This window comes from Centruroides vittatus, unplaced genomic scaffold (assembly GCF_030686945.1).
Source record: "Centruroides vittatus isolate TY-2023 unplaced genomic scaffold, ASM3068694v2 contig_3324, whole genome shotgun sequence".
NCBI lineage: Eukaryota > Metazoa > Arthropoda > Arachnida > Scorpiones > Buthidae > Centruroides > Centruroides vittatus.
Window position 1 is genome coordinate 27,075 of NW_027122134.1, and position 18,262 is coordinate 45,336.

At 25.8% G+C, this 18,262-nt stretch overlaps 1 non-coding gene across 1 annotated transcript; it reads right to left on the reverse strand.

Annotated features, from left to right (window-relative positions):
- Window positions 1-10,859: 10,859 nt before the first annotated feature.
- Window positions 10,860-10,948, reverse strand: TRNAY-GUA (transfer RNA tyrosine (anticodon GUA)). Its single transcript is given in 2 exon segments — window positions 10,860-10,895; window positions 10,912-10,948. It is a non-coding gene; the product is annotated as a tRNA-Tyr (tRNA).
- Window positions 10,949-18,262: the final 7,314 nt, after the last annotated feature.

Here is an 18,262-nt window from a genome sequence, read left to right on the forward strand (position 1 = left end):
GCCGAACCCATAATGGGCCTACTAATAGAGGCCCTCTTAGTGCCCACAGGGCGGAAAGAATTAAAAAAAAAAAGTTCTTTTTTAAAATTCTTTCCGCCCTGTGGGCACTAAGAAGGCCTCTTTTAGCAAACCCATTATGGGTTCGGCCAGACCCCCCCCGAGTGTGAGAAACGGGGCCCGACATATCCAGATGGACCCGCCCCCGAAGAATTCCTGGGAATTTATCGACCCGTCCAGATTCGAACCTGGGTCCCCCAGAGCGGTAGGCTGCTACCTTGATCGCTCGGCCATCCGGCCGTCACTAATATAGCTCTTCAAAGCACTCCCATTATAGCGCCTTCGTATCTCAATCTCAATTTTTTATTTAAAAATCGAGATTGAGAATGATAATTTATAATTTACAAGTTGAAATATTTTATATCTCACGGAAATGTCATATTTGTTTACATTCATTTACCCAATCAGCTTTAATACACGTATGATACGTTTACATCTAATCACAGTTGTCTTCTAATTTAATTAAACGATACAGCAATGATATCTATGTGCTGTACATTTCAAAACAAAGATTTTCAACTACTGACATCTTCAAAAGTCAAAACATGTTTAATGACCCCACTCCTATATGTATGCATAAGTTTGTGCGTATAAACTCATTGCCATAAAAATTAGCGCACCGAGGAGTTGTCGGAATCGAACGAAATTGTACACGTATGAGTTTAACGGTGATATAAGTAAATGATTACAGAATAAAAGCAAAAGGATCATTTATTGCAGGAAAAACAACATGTGAAAGGCCTGTTAGTACCCTGTTGGGCCACCTCTAGCGTGAATACACGATGCGATACGGAAAGGCATGGAGGCATACAGGTGCCGTATATACAGATGCCAATATTTATATCTTGTATCTTGACAAGATTGTGTGTAAAAGAGATTACTCCGTTTATAAAAAATAAGATACATGTGTCGTCTGGGTTTAAACCTTATATGCATTGCAGATCAAATATGATAATGTTCACTGATGAGGGGCTCTATGCCCGAAACGTGCAAATGGCACGTATCAACTAAATAAAGATGGAAATAAAGCCAAGTGTTTAATTAAAACTCAACTTTGGGTTCATAGTCCAACAATCAACAAAACACGGTTTCAAAGAAGAAATAGAATGTTCAATCGGTGACAAATCGGGGAATCAGGCAGGCCAGGAAAATGTGGCATTGTGGTAGAAACAGTCTTGTGACACTCTTGCTGTGCGTGGTCGAGCATTGTCCTGTTAAAAAATGGCTCTTGAGAGTCTTTCCAAAACAACACGGCCCAGTGGATGTCACTAACATACCGCTGGGCTGTCTTGGTCCCTTGGATCACTACTAGAGGTGACCGATTGTCGTATATGATGGTATCCCAGATCATCACATCAGCTCTTGGGGCGGTGTGCCGCTCCAAAGTGTAGCCAGGATTGAGACGTTCAACACGGAGCCTCCAGACACGAACACGACCATTGTCAGTGACCAAACTGATTCTGAATTCGTCGCTGTAGATGACCCGGTTCCATTCCGCTATGTTTCAATCCTGTCGAGAGGACCAACGGAAGCGACGGTGGAGTAGCTGTCAATGGCAGCACACGTAATGGTTGCCACGATACCAAATGTTCCTTACCAAGGAGCCTCGAAATAGTAGGGACAGACAGAGGCCTGTAATGATGGGGCCACCTATATCCAGATGGCGGACAACATACGTTTGGCTGTGTGCACGGGCTAGTGGTCTGCCGAGGGCGTCTTGAACTTGGACGCCATGTATGCGTGCTCTCTCTCGTTCACTGATCCCAACACTTTCTTACAGTGTTGTCAGAATGACCTAGGGCTATTCGGCAAGATGTCCATCCGGCTTCTTTCAACCCGATGATTTTTCCCTCTCAAACTCGGTTAGTTGTTCATATGGTCTTCGATTGCGATGTGAAGGCATCTCTAGTGATACAGAGTTCCTCTGCAACAGGTAAACATAGACAGGATGTTTTACGCGCTTTTTATAGGCCAAGGGGGACACACTTTAACGACTTCTGCTGACATTACGCAATGAGTCATCACACTATGACTCTAACCATGACCGTGTCTACTTGAGACTTATCTGCATGCCAAGTTTTGCAACGATTCGACGACAACTTCTTAGTACGCTAATTTTTATAGCAATGAATGTATATGTATGAACTTATGTACTGCACAGTACGTATTAAATAATACACAGGATCATAAAAGCTCATCATTTATCCAACGCATTTCGCTAAAGGAATTCTTTCAGTCTGCAAGCTGCTTTCCGTTAGCTGAGCGTGTAAAAGATTCGTACATACGTGCTGAAATGTAAATATGAATTGCTATAGTAATGGGAATTAAATTCGTTCTGTGAGAGAAGAGACCCGTAAACGTAATAATATTGTCAATAACATGTAATGTTCTATAACAAAAGTCGTGCTGAAACACAATTTAAGAATCGATCTTAGATTTCCTAGTTTTCATTACAGTTTTGAACTATTAAATCAAATAAACAAAATAAATTTTAATCTTGTAAAATATAAATAAATTAATCTAATAATATTTGTCATATTGATACTTAACTCTGTGGTGCTACAGACTTTTCTCTTTACAATATGACTTTTCATTTAATGATATTATTTTAGGATTTAAAGAAACTCAAAAATTCTTCTTCCTATCTTAACTAATAAACAAAATGCATTACGGACATTATTATTAGTCAGTTCTGCTACGTTACGTTACTCTAATATATAGTGATTAAATATCAATTCTGCTTATAGCGATGGAAAAAAAATCGGACCAACTTATCTGAGAAGCAATTGGAACTTCCAAAATCATTTTTGATGACTACATTTTGATAGTAATTTACTTTTTTTATATATATAAAGAATTAACAACTGAAGACTTTGTTGCAAAATATGTTAACTGTGATATAGTTAATTGTGAAGATGAAGTTCTTACTGAATCGTATTCCGTTAATTACTAGTTCAAATTCAATTAAATAGGTTACGCATTTACGTTACTGCACATATAATAAAACTGGTGTTTCTCTAAACGTTTTTAATAAATTGGATGATATTAAACTAAAAGTTAATCATTTAGTACTTGTTGAAGAGTGCCAAACTGTATTTACTGATTATTTTAAATAAATTTCTGTTATTCCTCGATGAGATGAACTCGTTATTTGAAAGAAGCAAACTCGCCTTATCGAGAATTGAGTATAAAATGTATATTGTCTGTTAAGGCATAGGAAAATAATTTATTATTCTCTCTTTTATTCAAAAATTTTAAATTTAGAAGAATGGTATAAGAAAATTGATATCTTATCTCACTTTCCTGTCATTTCTCCAGTTTAAAAAATAATTATATGATCATCAAATAAATATTTGCATTACGAGAATAAAATAATGCCTTAACCGAATTGCATTTTCATAATTTATTTTTTAATTTTTCTCATAAATTCTTTCAGATGAAATTTAACTGTCGCGAATTAAGTACAGTTGAAGTAATTTTTCGAAATTAGATGAATAAAAATTAGGCCCTATATCATTAATATTGCTAATTCATAACTCATATTTTAGGATATGAGTTATTGTACAGTAAATTAAATGCTTAATATCTTGACTATTTAAAATAGTAAAATATTTTTTAAAAACCTACAAAATTAAGTAGTGGGCTTAGACAGATTTATTATTTTAAAATTTAAATCACGACTATTTCAGTCCAATATATATTAATATTTTAATAAATGATCATTCTTAAATTTTATAAAACTTTAAAATAATTAATATTACATTTTTATTGTTACTTATTGAACCAGTTTAACGTTTTAAATGCCTTCTAGACATTATATATTTTACTTAATTTTTTCTTTTTGTCTAATGATTTAAATCGTTTAAAAATAGTCTTAAGTTAATAATATCTTAATCCGAAAAAAAAGAAAAAATTTTAATGATCAGAATGATGACCTCAATATTTTAACGAACATTAACTTATAAAATCACTATAATATTTAGAGGCCATACTGAAGAAACACTTGCAGGCATTTAACGCCATTAATGCGAACAAGACATTGTTTCTGTTTTTGAGCAATTTGGATAATTATAAGACCTTACTTACATTTTTATTACCATTATAATACTTTTATGAGCATAAATAATAATTTTTATATATCAATTTTAACCATTTTTCACTTCGTCACGCTACCTTCACCGTCCTTTTTCCTAAAGTGGTTAGTACCTTACCATCAATTTAGGCATACGAAACGAATATAATAACATTATCTGATATGATAGTAACTTGTAAGTTACTATTCTATAAGATATTTATGTAAATTTCTAACAAATGACACAATGTCATGCAATGGATTCCTGTAAGCAAATTTTGTTACGACATTCAAAGAGTTAATCCGTTTTATGTTGATTGTTCAATAAGATTAAGATTTTAATAGACTTGATAAAGATTTATATTTATAGTTTTCGATGCCTTTGGATGTAGTATAACTCGAGATAAAAACATATGAAGTATATCCTATGCACTTGAATATATTAATCATATTTTAATGCCCGAGGGTAGATGAGATTATAAAAGTAATAACGTGGGAATAAAATAATACGACTGGTAACTAGAAAACAAATGAAGTTACAATAGCTTAAAAACAAGAACAATGTACTAACTTAGAATAAGTCATTAATTAATTTAAGGCAACATAACAATAGCATTTAATCAAAAATAGCAAGCATTAATCTTATCTTAGTTGATGTTTTTTAATCGTTAATTTTTTTAATTAATAATGACATTTTTTTAAATAAATAGATCATAATTCTCATTTACAAATAAATAAATATTATGTAAAAATATTATTAAATTATATTTTCATTGTTATTATGATTTTAAAAATTCTTTTATAAATTATTGACTTCATTAGAAGCAATGTTCTTTTAAATTTTTTAATATATAATAAGTACAGCTAAGTGATATAATTTATGCGTATAATTAATTTTTTTTAAATTTTATTCATTTGAAAATATACAACTTTTCTTAATTGGAAAAATGTTTTTTAAATTGGATTTTAAATTAAAAACACGTTTCATTTAGAGCTTTTTTAATGTATAAAATGATGATTTTAGTCTATTGTTTAATCATGTTTTTTCCTTTACTTTAAAACAGAAAAAAATCTATCAAACTAAAAAAGTATAAGTTTATATGTGAAATTGTAATTTAATTATCATTATTTATCATTTTGTAAAATTAATTCATAAAAGTAAAACAATTGTAAACGAAACTTGTATTATACTATTGTAAATTACAGCATAGTTCATTGTTTATATTTGCAAACAATTAATAGAATTTATCCCTAATTTATGTATTAATATATAGTAAACAGTTATTACCTCAAATTGCATACAAATTAAAAACAAAGTGTATGAAAATTAATTATAGCAAAACAGTAAAAGTTAATTAATGAATATTGTTTTATAAAACAATGAAGTAATCTATATTCAAATGTTATAATTATGTAATTAAATTAACATTTTATGTAAGAAAAAATTTATAAGACTTATTAAAATCTAGAAACTATACAGTTTCAGTACAAAACAGAAATGCCATGCTAGAAAAACACAAATACAGGGGGAATAATAAATCTATATAATTTTTAAAATTTCTTTCTCACTAAATCTTGATAAAATTGTTTTTAAATAACTACTAATTCATGTCCAAAAATATGATTTTTTAATTTTTTTTATCAAGCATTTAGATCTAAATATTCTGTAGTGTATTAAATGCAATAATTATCCAAATGTAGGTCATTTCTCTATCTTTGTTATTATATCTAAACCCCATTATTATAACTCTCGATATAGAAGATGAAATTAAATTTGATATATATAATTTTTACATCTTAAAGAAAAAAAACTTTATATCTTTTATAAATTAAGTAGAAATTAATCATCTTTCAATTCTCACATGCGATGACAGAATTTTTATTAAATTTCTATATTTAATTATATTATGTTATTCACTATAATTTGGTATATGTGAATCTTATGCGGTTAAGAATATTTATATAAAATGCTTATTTTCTGTGTCTTTTAATTTGAGACTATTTTTTGAATTAAGTAGAAGTTTACTGCTTAAATCTTCTTAAGTTAGTATATAATATATATTCTAAACTAATATTTTAGCATGACTTTATATAAGAGTTAAAAATCACACTGAATGAAACTAAAGCATATGTCGTTATCATTTTTCACTTCCTGATGATTTAAATTTAAAATAAAAATTTTATTTTGATCAAAAATATAAGAATTATACCAATTTATTTTAACTTTTAATTTCGTTAAGTAACTCTTAAAATTCGTATTTTATAAGTATAGAAATAGATTAAGACCTAATGTGCCATGCTTTAATGCATCTTTAATTTTTTGCCAATCGTGATCTCTATAATATCAAAATATTACGACAAGTTCTATCTTTTAAAAATCATAAAAATAAAAAACCCTTAGAATCTTTTTCTAAAGTAGACCTTCTTCTAAAGCAAAAAGTCTCTTCTTTAAAGGTATCTACTGCCTTCTGAAAGGTCATTACAATAGCCTATAGAAAGAAACATTACAGGCGTCGTAGAGCACTTAAATGGTAGCTTTAATAACTAATAACTACGCTACTCATTCTGATGTACACACTAAACAATTTGTGAATTTTTTCGTACAGAAACAAGAGCCAAACTCAGCGACATCTTCCAGTATTCGCATGTAGTGGCGTGGTATGCGACGGGCACGCCTCCTAATGGTGGAACGTAGAGCCAGCTGGTAAAGCCAGTGTTTACCCTCTTATTACCCAAGATAAATTAGTCAGTAATTTCATACTTACATCTACTCTCACACCGCGGATAACGTACCCACCCCTCCTATAGTGGGACGTACTCATTGGTTCTAGGACGATGCAGATTCGTCGGTTCGTGTTTTACTGTTTCCCGTTCATTATTGCATCCATCATTTGCTAATAACACGTTGCTAGACGTGTCGGCTTTTACCTTACTCGCTGTTTCATCAGTAATCTTACCAGATTATTGGTTCGCTAATATTAGATACACTCTCGATTTCGATCTATAAAACTGATTCGTAAAAATGTATGTATGTAGGTTTACGTTACATTTCGTTTACAATTTGTTTTCCTGCGAAAAAAAATATTTTAAAGAGTCGAAGAAAATCAGATGCTATAAAATAATAAACTCGAAGTATTTTATACTTAAATTACAGGCTTTAAGTTGTAAAAATTATTTTACTATCAAACAATTTTAGTTATTTTTTGTTTTTAAAAAATGAATACAAGATACAGATAATTCACACATGATAAAATTTAGAAAATTTTTATTTATGAGAAAATATCCAGAAAAATGCATCATGGTAATTACTCGTAATTTTATTTTACTTTTTAAATGTAAAATTTTTCATTTTTCTTGTAAAAATTTCGGTAAAATTATAATTTCTTTCCAGCTTTGTATTACATGTTTTCAGTGTACAAGTGTTGTGTGTATAGCTATCCTGAAAATTATGTAACAGTTTCTGCAGAAAAATATATCTTTTTATATTAATTTTATATTAAAAATTAATAATAATTAAATAAAAAAGAATAATTCACGTTATTTTTTATGTTCAAGCTTGTGATCTTTATATTATAATGTTTACAAGCTGCGTGTGGCATACATAATACATTTTAATAAATTTAAGCCTTATTATTAGAACATTTATCACATATTTTCAGTGTATATTATTTAATTTATAATTTTATATTAAATTTAGTTGTTTTGATTGACAGATGATGATATAAGTAATTAAATTTTTTAATTTAAAAAAATATAGTTATAAAATTTCAAAATTACTTAAATAACATTATGAAAAATCATTTTGCTTTTTTATATTATTATTATTTTTTTCTTAAAGTTTAATAAATCACAAAACATAAAGGCTAGTTCCGAACATTTCATAATGTAGCTTTAATTATATATTTTAGTCCAGAATGATTCATTAATTAACATACAGAGTATATTATTTAAAGTCGTGGAATAGAATGTTGCACTATTACATTATTATTATTATAATTTTTTGCATCGCATTTTCTAAGAAAGTTTGCAAGAAAAATTATTCTTTCAAGATTAACGATGCAGTGATGGCAGCTTGTTCTTCATGAAATATAACTGAAGAATGATGATTTTTCGTGGTCAAAGGTTAACGTACTTCATTGGAACATTATGTAAATAGGTGTGGTTGTATAGGGATTACAGAAGCGAATCATCCGTCATAAAGGTTTCAAAAAATCAAATAGATGTAACTACATTTTTTTCAATGGTGAGTCTATGTTTTTTATATAGAAAATAATTTTCCTCGAGTGTCATAAAAATCGTTTCATTAAAATTAGTGATATGCCTATTGGAGAACTGAAGTAAGTCATTCAGAAATAAAAGATTGGGATGGTTCTAGTTTAAGGTAGGGCACCACAAACATAAAAAATAATTAAAAAATCTTATTATTAAAGGATGAAGAATTTTCAACATTCGTCATCCTTCAACATAAAATTTTTTAAATTGTTCTTTGCTCAGCTTGCATTGCCCAACCCTGAAACAGAATCGTTCTTTAAATTCTATTCACACACACACAGTAGTTTAAAAGCTTTTTTTCTTTTCTTTTTTGTATATATATTAATACATAGATTATAACATGAACATAATAAATAAAATAGAATTTTAAGAACTATATTTTTAAAATAAAATAAAACTATAAGCAAAAAAATATTAGTTAAAGTTTTCAAAATATCTCTAATTATAAGTAAAATAAATAAATAAATAAAGCAGAACTACAAACTTATAATAAATAAACAATACAAAAAAAATATATACCGGTATATATACACTTTATTTGAAAATAAAATGTATTTTAAATATCTCAGATAAATTAAAATTAATTGAAGTAAATAAAAATAAATAGGCCTATATTATAAAATACAAAAACTAATATTTGTAAGTGAAACAAACTGTTGTAGTTCGCGAACCATTGGTTGGTCAGTTAAAACTAATTTTGTTCTAAATATTCTACATTATCTTTAAGTATAATTAAAATTAAACTTAAAAAACATTAAAATTGGCATTGAAAAATGCTACGTTTATCGTAATATAGTCTAACTACTATTATTTTTTCTAATCAGTCTTATTATGCCATCGATTTCTTATAATTTCTTTATGAATAACCGACAACTAATTTTGATGTCCATAATCAACAAAAAAAAGTAACGATATCCATCTAAAATTTCTTAATTTATTCAAAAATATTCTTCTTATATTTCATATATTTATATGTATAGATAAGTACACTATCGATTAAAAGATCTCGATACTGTAATTTTAATCAGAAACAAAAAATACTGTATTGAAAATTAATGAATCTAAAGCACTTCTATATGAAAAATTGGATACATGTTGTTTAAAAAGTTAAATATTGTTCTATATAATGTTAATTAACTTAGAATAAGGTAAAATTCTGAATAATTATTAAAAATTTGTAAAACATACCCCCAAATGAACTCCATTATTATAAGAGTTTTAAGAATGATTCAGAGTCGTTGAAAATTTGTAAATTATGTTATTTCTTTATTTTACGGTCAATAACCCTTAGACAACTGAAGGCTGATAGTGAGTAATCGTGCCTTTATATAATAGATCCTAGAATTGAGATGTTCAAAATTGCATAGACCGGTTTTTCAATGTATTCGCGTGTTTGTCGCATCCTTTTTTTTTTTTTTTTTTTTTTTCCTTTTCTAGTATGGCACTGCATTAACTTCGTAATGCTTATGACATGATATTTCGTCTAAATTTAATATTCTTTATAAGTGAAAATATTTTTACACATTTATTAATGAATATATTAATAAAATAAGTACAATTTTGTAGAACAATTTTAACATTAACGTCAAAATGTAAGGTATTTAAGCTTTATATATATTACGTTCTTCATCTTGTGTATAGGCTACACGTAAATTTTTTCTATGTATTGTATACAATACTTATTCAGTGCATTTTGTATTATATTATGTATATCTTTATGAATTTTTTTGTGTTTTGTGTGATATTGTATTTGTATAAAAAGTAAAATATCTGCTATATTATTATATGTCATTCTAGACGAACATATACACATTAATAGAATATATATATATATATATATATATATATCATGTTCTGTGAATTATGTAAAATTACGAAAATGTTTTTATATAATTTACTTATTTGTACACATGATTTACGAAGTTGAAAATTTTATGTCACTGCATACCTAAAGTCAGACTTATTACTATTATTTTTATATAATAATCTAAATATCATACAAAAACGAATTTTAATACGATAAAATATATTTTGTCGTTACTCATCTTTAACATTTAATTCAAAATTTTTAAAAAAATCTGTATTTATGTTCACTTTTTTCTTTAATCAGACCCGGTGAAAAGAAAGTACTTTAATTAACTAATTTAAAAAATAAATATTTCTCAAACTGCTCAAAAGATGGCGATACAGTTAACATTTTTAGAAACATTAATAAAACTCAAATTAAAATTAAATAAATAAATATAATTAATAAATTTATAATTTTTAATATTAATTTTAAAATGTTTATAATACATTATAACTTTTATACGAAAAACTATTGTTAATCTTTTAATATAAAATTTTTATATTAATATATGAAACGTAAAAAAAAAATAATAAAAGTATAAATACGCTTTAATTCTAATCTTAATAATTTAAAAATTTAAAATTTTTATTATTTAAAAAAAAAATCACCTCCGTCGAGGCGGATTTGAACCACCGACCTATGGATAACTGATAACAACCTACTACAGTCCACCGCTCTACCAGCTGAGCTATCGACGGAACAACTAAAACTTTTCTAATTCGCTATAAATATATTATTAATAGAGTTTTATCGCTTAGAAGTTGTTTTTATCGCGTTTTATCTATAATATTTAATTTTTAAAAAATTTATTTACATATCGCTCATGTATAAACTACTTGTTATGGATTACAGTTTATATTTGTACCAATTATATACGCATCTATCAATTACATATACGCGTACCGCGTATAATCGATTATTGATATAATCTATATATTAAGCTATAATTATGCTTATGATAAATCGATTAAAATTATAGGTTTTCCTATCATATCTTCTACCATTTCAACAAAAGCACGAGTAAATATTCCAAGTATCTGTCTATACCTTGTAGAAAAATATTGACATTTCATCGATAGATTTAGCAATTAAAAAATGTTCAAACTAACTTTTTTTTTTAAATTGTTTACTTAACATGATACTTTAGTATTTAAAAATAGCAAAATATTTCGGTATATTGAAACGTATTCATTTAAACACAATGTTTAACAAGGAGTGGCCATTAAATGTCCATGAGTTAGTGAGGAACACACTCGAAAAGCTACAATTTCACTTGCTACACATTGAAAAATCAATGTTTAGCAAATAAAAATCAATATTTGGTTACTAAAAATCTTTACTGATATCAATATTTAGTTAGGCCTATTTAGTTTAGTTCTGAGAGGATGTTTTAAAATAAAAATATCTATTGAGAGTCAATAATTAAAATGGTTCCATTAGCTTAAGTAAAAATGATAAGAGATTTCGTTACTTATAATTTAAGATAATTATTAAAATTTTATTACGACCGAATTACTTTCTGAAGAATTAAAATATGCATTGAAATTGAAGGTTTGGTAATTCCGAATGGGTTTATCTTTTTGAAACGAATGTGAAAATTCAAATGTATTTATATCAATATGTTTACTATAATCTTAAATTCCAGTAAACAAATTTCTATTATTCAACGGAGAATAATTATCTATTAGAAATTTGTAATGATAAGAAGTATTCATTGAAATTCGACATTTAAGCAACTTTTTTAATCCAATTTTTGATTCATAAGTCTCATTGATAAGTAATTTAAGCTTTCCAATAGAAAATATTAAATAAGTAAAAATGTCTAGCGTTTAATGAAACTTGATCTTCAACCCATCTTCCAAGCAATTCAAAATATAATACACAACACAAATATATAAAAACAACACGCGAAGAATAAACCAATAAAACTAATTAACGTTAACGTACCTATTAGGCCAGTATATGAGTCCTTTGCATAATGGAATGAATTTAATGGAATTAATGTAAAGTGAAATTTATTTTTAACTTAAATTTTAATAGTTAAAAATATCCCGGCAACATTTTAATTTGAATATTTTTTTATGATTTTGAAATATTTTTATATTTACAAAGCTTAACATTTCAAAATTTAAAAAAAATTTAAATAGCCAATTTAACCAACAATAACTAAGCATGGATAAATAATAAAATAAATTAAAACAGTTTTATACATAGATTTAGACATCTTTATACTAGCAGATATTAAATTACTTATTTATTCATATATTTCAAAATAGTTTTTGTATTTATTTTATTTTATTTTTTATAATCTTCATAAAATCCTGACTAATTCATCTTCTTGCTTTATTTCTTTACGGGTAGATCCGCGTAGATTAACTTCTAAGAATCATTTTCAGATGTTTTTTGAGAATTCTTGTAAATGGTTACAGATTTTTATTTATTTTTTTTTATTGTAAAAAAATAGAAAAGGAAATTGAATCTTAAATGTAAATAAATCTTAAACGATGCTGGTGGCCTATTCACGACTTGATAAGTATCTAAATTGATTTTGTGTCCGTTTAGAAATCATTTCCTGAATGTTACCTGTTATCACAGTTCAGTATGTGGAAAGGTATCTTAATGTATTACAAAAGCCATATGTTACTCTTTCCGAGAAGGAAAAAAAATATATTTGGATAATAGTCATCAATTTAAAATTAGTAATAAGTCATCTAATGTTATAAAAATGCTTCCAAGTTCTTCATTTTCCCATTTTGTAATATAAAACAAGAATATTTAATCACACATAATTTCATAGAAATTCTTCTTAAATTCCTTTTTCATATTTCAAAAAACGTATTCTATTTAGGGACATTTCTCTAAAGTATAATTGTTTATCCCCATAAACAGCAAAACTGAAATTTAGGATTTCTACATACAAATGGTAAAATTTTAAAATTATTGTATTATATACGATAATAGTCTATGATATATTTTAGTGAACAAATAATTTTGAGGATTAAAAAGTTGATTTATCGATTAATTTTAACTATTATTTGATAATCTATAAATATATTAAACGTATAATTCTTACAATATTTACAATATTCAAACTATAACCATGGAAAAAATAATAATCTAAATCTAATTTAATAAGGTAGTAAAGTAAAAAAGAATATTCTCCGAAAATGTTAATTAATAAAATAAATAAATAAAACGAGGAAAATTGTTTAGAATATTTAATAAGTTTATTATTTATTTATTTTTTATATTTAGATTAATCGTCTACTAAACAAATACAGCATAATTAGTTAACTTCATAGTTATCATTATAAACATTAAAAAAATTTTTAACTGTTGATAAAATCATTAAAAGTCAATTATGTTTGATAGTTAATAAGGGAGGAAAAAATGTAAATATAAATTACTTTAAAATGATACTTTCATAAAGTACGTTTATTTTATTTTAACTTCTGATAACGACATTACTTCAAATGGATTATCAGAGAACAAACAAACAATGAAACAATAGTTTTTCTTTCTTTTTTTAATTTTTTTTATTCTAAACAAAAGGATAAACATCTAAGAATAAAATATAGAGTAAAGGTTTGTTTCCGGAAATGATTTTTTTTAAAAGGAAATCCATTAAAGTTACTAAAAGAAAGATAAACTGTATACGTTTGTTAGTATTCATTTAAAATGCATTAAAATAAAGATGTGAAAAAATTGTGATAACCTGTATAAAAGCATTTTAAACGTGATTTCATCATTAAATATCCATTAGAATCATAAACCAGCTTACAAAAATTAAAAAAAAATAATAATAAAAATATTTGAGGATAAGCTCTGAAAAGAGAAAAGTGTAAGAAACAAGTTATTGAAACTAAAATTTGATTAAATTATTTTTGATTTAGAAAATAATTTTATAAATTGATAAATGTATTCGTGGAAAATATATATATATATAGGGGCCTATATATTATCTTTAACAGATAAGGTTATTGGCTGAATAACTCGCTTCTAGCAGATGAAAGGATTTATTTTTATAATAATAAAAATTTAATTTAGCAAAAAATCCACTAAATTTATTAAAGTAATTCTTAGAATTTTGTCTAGAAATTTTGTACTTGATTACTTATTCGATTAAAATTTAATAAGTTTTGTGTTTAATCTGCCGAAAAAAGCTATTTCCTTGTATACAATAATCTATCTATTGGATAATAACTACCTGTTTAAATCTACTCTGATATATTAATATTTTAAAAAATTATACATAAATTTAACTAAAATAATTTAATATATATTTAATCTTCACTCATATACGCTAAATTATCTGAATACAACAAAGAAAAACGTAAAAATAACCCCGTAGCATTTACAAATTCTTATCACGTATAAATTAAAATAAATCTGTTTCAAAATTATTTGTGTGTCTGTAAGTATAAGTTTATAAATGTTATAAGCTAAATAAGATTAAATATGGTCTTACAAGATCCACAAAATATTTACGGCGACAGTGTAGACATGGTCAAGGTTCATTATAGACTAAATAAAAAACCTTGTTAAGACAATTAGTTTAACGCTTTTTTAAAACATTTATCAAATGGTATTTACGAAAATGGACATATTCTAACTTATAAATATGCTATAAAAAGAAACATAGATAAAGGAAATTAAGATTGAGCGATGTTTTCGTTTACAGTACGTGACATTTTGACATATCAAAAAGCGAAGCTTTCTTAAATTGTAGGATTAGCTCTTTTTTAATAAAGAACTGGTCCAACTAGACACCATTGTCACCATATTATTCCGCACGAGTTAATACCAATGATGAATGCCACTTTGACCTCTCGTTAACATCCCCCAAACCAATTTCGTAGGTTGTCATTCAAAACTGCGCGGGAAAGCAAACTAATTGTTTCGAAGAAAACGGTTTTTTAAAGCTATTTAAATTAGTCAAATTTTATATTTTACCATCGTAACATCATCAGATTTTTCTATAATTTTATGGTAAATATGAACATAAATTGTTTCAAAAAAATTAAATAAAGAAAACTTTCTATTCTTCTAACCTGTCCTCTTCTATTCTTTCAGCTGATCGACTATGTTACTTACACAATAAAAGGAACTAAAAATAAAAATTATGATTAATACAATTGCTAGTCACTCTTGGCGGCAACTATGAGTTTAATGAATGGTTAAGGGTACTTTAATGTATTCAGGAATCTACTTCAGAAATCACATGACCGTAGAGAACAAAGTACAATACATAAAGAAAGGTAAGTACAGTACATAAGTCATAAATTACATAAAGATTATTTTATATGTTTTTTGAAGTTAGATACTTTCATCTTCTTGTCCCTATACTTAAGGTTAATTCTATAAAATTTCATAATTAATAATATATTTATAATCCAGTTAAACAGAGATAAGATACGAAATTTTGAGTGTTAAAACTGGTGATTTATAAGGTGTAAATTAAGTAAGTTCGTCACGATAAGAAAAACAAAAAATGATATAAAAACATTTCGAAGGTATCAATAATATAATAATTGACTTTTAAATGATTTTGTATTGTGTAAATTCACGCAAACATCACTCAAATGATCATATATTAACGATACAAAATTAGGTATTTCGCTTAAGGGTATGCCTATATTATGAGCCTCAGAGTATTCAAAATAAATGAATCGGAAAATGGCGTGTTAATTACTTACAAAATTATTGTAGCATAATTTTTTTAATTTTATTTTGTGGTAATTATCTAAATACTATTTAGATTTATGATGATCCTTAATCAATGTTAATAATAACTTACTTAGATGATTATCATAAAATCTTAATAATTGATCCTGGTTTTAAGTTGATTTAAATGTAAACCATCTGTTAATTAACATTTTTAAAGCATTTTTTCAATATTTATTTCTAAATTTTTGTTAATTAACATTCATTCTTTCTCTAAGCTCATTTTATAATTAATTAATCAATAAATTTATTTTTTTTATTCTTATGATTTAATCATGAAAATTTATATTCAACATTCCACCTTAATTATAGTTTAAAAAATTTTAATTACTAAATTTTATTATTTATAATCTTAATAAACTTGTATATATTGTAAACAGGCTTTTTACTGTCTATAATATATGTGTATGTATCGTCACTATAAATAAAATAAGAAAAGCTATTAAATATGTTGTTATATTTTTAAAATATTTTAATTATTTTTATATATTTGCATAGTTTGCAAACATGAAAAAAGTAGTGCTTAGAGAGCTGTTTGTTTGCATTCCTATCTGAAAAATCCTCATTACTGCAGATATTTTTCCTTATGTGTATGTATCTATGTCATGTTTTTGATATATATTCATTCATTTTAATATATACAAGTACATATAAATATAATTTATATGTATTTATATTTATATTTAAGTCTAGCATTTTTAAAGAGAAAGATTTATTTACCACTTTTCTAGCACAAACAGGAGCATACGCATCGATAAATAAATTCAGGAAGTTGGTAACTTAACTGTTAAACTATACAGAGAATTTAAGAAGTCAGACCTAATATATCACATCCATCTACAAATTGATGAAATCCTGTAAAAATGCTTGTGTTTTGCGGTCGATTAACAACCCCTGCTATTTGTGGGATGTAGATTAGATTTCAAGAGTTACTCGAAGCAGGCAATATTCTTCGATCGATTCTACTCTATACTCAGCTACTTTCCACTCTAGCAGATAGCGGAAATCCTTTGCCAGTCCACTTCACACTTCCACACGTAATCTACGTTGGCTCAATTCTTGTTTGCCTAAGGCTACAACCGAATCCTCGTCATCTTTGCTAGAATTGTACTTCTTTCTTCTCTCTTTTTTAAAGATAAAACTAGATTAATTACAGAAAAGAAGTGGTTTCGTATAATACAAAACATTGCCATTAATGAATATAATACTATTCATTTTTATATTCGTTTTTGAATATTGTAAAAAGAAGTAAAATTTCTTTTTCCTCGAATTTTTAATGATTTTAACTATGCTTTTTTTAAAATTTTAATGATCATTAAATGGCTCGAGTATAATTTTTTACCGTAGGTTATCCTGTATTAGGCATAGTTTATAGACCACATTTTATATTTTTTCAACATTGTAATTTAATTTATTTAATTTATTATTATTTATTTTTTCTTTAATATCATTTCAAAGTTTTTCACTTTTTTTGTATAGATTAAATACTTTTATGAACATTAAGCATAGCTCTACATTATATGGCCTGTATAGACTATACGTTTATTAATATTCGTTTCGATTTAATTGTAAAACTTAAATCTAAATATAGCCTATATATTTGTTTTAATAAAGAAAAACTTGTTTTGTTCACGTCTTAATTTAAACTTGAAAATACTGAATATATTGTAAAGTTATGATTCAAAATTTATTATTTAAATTTAAATAAACATATTAAAATAATATTACGATATAATTTTGTTCAAAAAATTACAAAATATTTAATATTTAATCTACAAAAAAAAAGAAAAGAAATTAAACAAAATATCAATTTATAATATTCTTTATTCAAAGCAAGTTACATATGTAACTTACTAAAAAATTTTTCCTTCAAAAAATTATAATTATAATTTTAAAATGTTTAAGAATTTATTTAAAAAATAATAATACAATTTTTATATTTAAATTACTTATTATATAATTTTAAATATATAATTAAAGCGTTAGTAATTTATCTAAATTAAGAACGAAAATTTAATTTTCAATTAATAATACATTAAATTATAATATTAAATAAAATTTATGTTTTTTTTTCTATCAGTTATCATTAAGTTGCTTCTCCTAATATTAAAAATTAGGATAATGTAAAGCTTAATCAGTTTGGAATTGAATAACTTAAAAAAAATTAAGAAAAAAAAAAGCATTATCCTAATTACGAATAAGTTAATTTGATTAGTAAACATTATCATATCTAATTTAACTCATTAAATTTTTATCTTCGATGAATTAATTCATAAGGAGTAAGCTGT